Raw genomic sequence first — 5,247 nt, 5'->3', positions numbered from 1 at the left:
GGATAAGAGCTGATATAATGTAATCACCTCCACAATGATATCTTCTATGAGCACCCAATCAATTGAAAGGTAGTTTCGTCAGGGGTGTGGCCTACATATATGTGAACATTCTGGCAAAGCTCTCTGGTTTTTGCTTGATCTGGATCCTGCATCTGGCTTACCATCATCTGACCTCTGGTTCTTTGAATTTGAGCCAACAATTTTCTGTATTGCTTGATGATCTTGGGATTTGTTAGTGTCTTCAGCATGAGAGCTAACAGCCTTCTGTCTTATGTTTTGAGCTTGGACTTACTGGCTACTACAACCACATGAGCCATTTCCTTGAGATAAATCTCTCTGTGTATATAATCTTCCATGTATATAAGCTTTACTTGTTTGGCTTTTCTGGAGAACCCAGCCTAAGACTGTTGTCTTCTCATTTGTTGATATTGTCCTTTAGCATACAAAAGTATTTAATTTTTATGAGGTCCCTTCTAGCTATTTTGTCCTTTGCTGCTTGTGCTTTTGTTATCCTATCTGATTGTCTATCATTAAATATGGGTTCCCACAGGCTCATGCCTGCATTTTCATCTAAGAATTTTTTGGTTTTAGTTTTCACATTTAGGTCCTTGATCCACTTGGAATTGGTTTTGTGTATGATGTGAGGCATGGATCTTAATATATTCTTCTGCAAGTGGAAATCCAATTTTGCCTCTTCCTACCCCATTGAATGGACTTAGTACCCTTGTTGAAAATCAGTTGACCATTGAAGTATGGATTTACTTCTCGACCTTCACTTCTATTTCATTTGTCTATATACCTACTATACCAGTGCTAGGGTATTTCAATTACTTTACCTTTGTAGTATGTTTTGAAGTCAAGAAGTATGGGTCCTCCTACTTTATTCTTCTTTTTCAAGATTGCTTTAGCTACTCAGTATCCCTTGGCATTCCATATAAATTCAAGAATTGACTTTTTATTTTATTTCCTGCAAAGAAGGCTACTGGAATTTTTATGGGGATTGCATTAAGTTTATAGGTTGCTTTGGGTAGTATTGACATCTTAACTATATTAAGCCTTCCAATCCATAAACATAAGGAGCTCTGGTGGCGCAGTGTTGTTGTTGTTGTTGTTGTTATGTGCCATGGTGTCGGCCCCGACTCATACACATAAGGCATTTGACTGTTAACCAGAAAGTTGGTGGTTCAAACCCACCAGCCACTCCATGGGAGGAAAATAAGGCAATCTACTTCCATAAAGATTTACAGCCTTGGAAACTCATGGGGGTTGCTATCAGTTGGAATGGACTTGATGGCCATGGGTGGTTTTTAATCCATAAACATGGAATGTCCTTCCATTTATTTATGTTTTCTTTAATTTCTTTTAATGGTGTTGTATAATATTGTGTATACAAGTCTCTCACCTTTCTGGTTAAATTTATTCCTAGGTAAATTATTCTTTTGGATGGTATTGTAAGTAGTAATATTTCCTTAATTTTTCAGGTTCTTTTTCACCTCACTCACTGCTAATGTATAAAAACCCAACTGATTTTTGTGTGCTCTTGTACCTTACCACTTTGCTGATTTTTTTTTTATTAGTTCTAATAACTTTCTTGTAGAATCATGTCATCTGCAAGAAGAGGTGGGATCATGTCATCTGCAAGAAGAGATAGTTTTAGGTCCTCCTTCTTTATTTGAATACCTTTTTTTTTTTTCTTTTTCTAGTCTAATTGTTCTGGAATGTACTCTTTTTAAATTCTTTTAAAAACAATTTTATTTATTTTGCTGTTGTTGTTGATAAGAATATACACAGCAAAACATACCTCAACCAACAGTTTCTACATGTACCATTTAGTGACATGGATTACATTCTTTGAGTTGTGTAACCATTCTCATCCTAATTTTCTAAGTTGTTCCTCCCACATAAACATAAATTCACTGCTCTCTAAGATTCTTATCTAATCTTTCCAGTTGCTCTTGTTAATTTGATCCCATATTGACAGTTTTTAAAAGAGCATAATATTCCATTCAGGTATGTTTTATTAGTTAGAATGGACCCTTTTTTGGTTTTCATCATCCAGCTTTCACATGCATATGACTGAAAATACCATAGCTTGGGTTAGGCACATCTTAGTCTTCAGAGTCACATCATTATTTCTTACACTTTAAAGAGGTCTTTTGCAGCAGATATGTCCAATGCAACGTCATGTCTGACTTCTTGACTGCTGCTTTTATGGGTGTTGATTGTGGACCCAAGTAATAGGAAATCTTGGACAACTTCACTTTTTTTTTTCCATTTATTGTGATGTTGATTATTGGTCCAGTTGTGAGGATTTTTGTTTTCCTTATGTTGAAACATAATCCATACTGAAGGCTGTAGTCATTGACCTTCACCAGTAAGTGCTTCAAGTCATCTTCACTTTCAGCAGGCAAGGTTGTGTCATCTGCATAACAATGGTTGTTAATAAATATTCCTTCAATTCTAATGCCATGTTCTTCTTCAGCTAATCCAGATTTTGGATTATTTGGATAATTAGTTTAGAGATTGAATAAATATGGTGAAAGGATACAACCCTGACACACACCTTTCCTGATTTTTAAACCATGTAGTTTCCCCTTGTTCTGTTCGAATGACTGCCTCCTGCTCTATGTACAGGTTCCTCATGAGCACAATTAAATGTTTTGGAATTTCTGTTCTTTGCAATTTATACATACTTTGTTATGATCCACAGAGTTGAATGCCTTTGCATAGTCTAAAAATATAGGTAAACATTTTTTTTTCTGGTATTTGTTGCTTTTAGCTAAGATCCTTCTGACATCAGCAGTGATATCTCTTGTTCATGTCCTTTTCTGAATCTAGCTTGAATTTTTAGAAGTTCCCTGCTAATATAACTCTGCAACTGTTTTTGAATTATCTTCAGAAAAATTTTACTTGTGTGTGTTATTAATTGTATTGTTTGGTAATTTCCACATTCTGTTGGATCACATTTCTTTGGGATGGACACAAATATGGAACTCTTCCAGTCATTTGGGCAGGTAGCTGTCTTCCAAATTTCTTGGTATAAATTAGTGAGCAGCTCCAGTGCTGCATCCATTTGTTGAAACACTTCAATGGATATTCTGTCAATTCCTGTAGCTCGCTGAACTTCTTATTTCAATATCATTGGTTCTAGATCATATGCTACCTCCTGAAATGGTTAAATGTCAGCTAATTCTTTTTGATACAGTGACTCTATGTATTCCTTCCATCTTTTGATGCTTCCTGCATCATTCAATATTTTGACCATAAAACAAAAAAACCAAACTCACTGCTGTGGAGTCAATACTCATAGTGACCCAAATTGGTTTTTTTTTTTTTTTTTTAAATTAGGATTTGGGTGAAGATTTACAGAGTAAATTCACTTTTCATACAGCAGTTCACATATACTTTGTCTCATGTCATTGACCAAAATTTACAATGCAGCAGCTCCCCTCCCACTTCCTCCCCATAGTTACCTCCTCCCAGTGTCCATCCCTTCATACTCTTCTGCACCCTGAGCTGTCTCCTTGTGCATAAGCAGCCCTTCCTTCTCCCATGATTGTTCTCTCCAGGGCGTGTGTCTACTTGAGGTAAATGTTTAACTCACATGCCTGTACTTTGTTTGGCTGGAAACCACAGTTGTGGGTTCAATTCCAGACCTGAAGGGCAGCTAGGGGCCATAGTCTCAGTGGTTCCACCAGGCTCTATTGGACCAGCAAACCTGGTCCCCACCTTTTTTTTTTTTTTTTTGCCTCCAAATGATTTTGAGTTTTGTTCCACATTGTTCTCCCTCTTTATGCAGGATCTCCTACATCCCTTCCAAGTGGATGGCAGTGGTAGCTGGGCACCATCTAGTTCTTCCAAATTGGGTTTTTGATGTGGTAAATCTTTATGGAATTAGATTGTCCCATCTTCCCTCTATTGAGTGGCTGGTGGGTTACCAGCTAACCTTATGGTTAGTAGTCAAACGTCTTAGGTACTACACCACCAGAGCTCCTGATTTTGCCCATAGAATCTTTCAATATTGCAAATCAAGACTTGACTTCTTTCTTTAGTTCTTTCATCTTGAGAAATGCTGTGTGCATTCTACTTTCTTGGTTTTCTAAATATCTGTGCACATTTCATTATAATACTTTATTTTGTCTTCTCAACCTGCCCTTTGAATTCTTCTGTTCAGACAATAATTAAGGAAGACTGAAGAAGAGATGATGGCTTTGAATTATGGTGTTGGTGAAGAATACTGAAAATACCATGGACTGCCAGAAGAATGAGCAAATCTGTCTTGGAGGAAGTGCTGCTGGAATGCTCCTTAGAAGCAAGAATGGTCAGACTTCATCTCACCCACTTTGTTTTGGCCAGAAGGGACCATTCTCTGAAGAAGGATATCATGGCTGGTAGAGTGAAGGATTAGACAAAAAGGGGAAGACCCTCAATAAGATGGATTGACACAGTGGCTGAAATGATGGGCTCAAGAATAGCAAGGATTGAGAGGATCGTTAGTACTAGGCAGTGTGAAAAGGAAATGGGTACAGTTATGGAAAGGGAATGAACAAAAACACCATAATTTTTGGCAGCTGATGTGATACCCACTGAAGTTCTCAGGGTCATTCAGATACACATGATGATCACAGGCCACACCAAATAGGCATTGGACTATTTAAAAGGATAAAGAGCAGGAATTACAGCTGTCAGCAAGGCAGTATTATGTGTTGCTTTCAGTGGGTGGCCATGTAGCAGTTCACTGAGCAGGTGGCTCAGGTGAAAGCAGATGAGTCTACATTGGGCTGAGTCACAAACCCTATGACCCAGAGGATAATCTCATAACTCCAGAACCATAGCTTCAGAGTCCTTGCAAGTAATGAGCTCAGTTATGAGTCACCATGCTCAGGAAGCCTGAAACAATGGCTTCCTTATTAGGTAGTTATCTGCCTATACGTTTAGAAGTAATTTATCAATGATAATTTTTGTTATAAGCAATGCTGCCTAGCAACATAATTGACACATATTTTCAGGGAAATAAATGTGAGGCCAGATTCTCATGTAGAAGGAGAAAAGTCTTTGTTAAACCTTTGCCTGTTGAGGAGAGTTATGGTAAGATGGCGGACTAGGCAGAAAGACTGCACAGACCCTCTTCAACAAAGAAAAGGGAAATCAATTAACACAGACACAGAAGATAATCCTGGACCCCTGAGCCTTGAAGGGAAGGATATAGAAGTGGACTAAACCCCAACTAGCAGAAGAATTTGCATG

The sequence above is a fragment of the Orycteropus afer genome, unplaced genomic scaffold, assembly GCF_000298275.1.
Source record: "Orycteropus afer afer isolate SDZICR_OR568_19922 unplaced genomic scaffold, OryAfe1.0 scaffold00827, whole genome shotgun sequence".
Lineage (NCBI taxonomy): Eukaryota > Metazoa > Chordata > Mammalia > Tubulidentata > Orycteropodidae > Orycteropus > Orycteropus afer.
The sequence above is the reverse complement of the archived record's forward strand: the minus strand, read 5'-3'. Positions refer to the sequence as shown.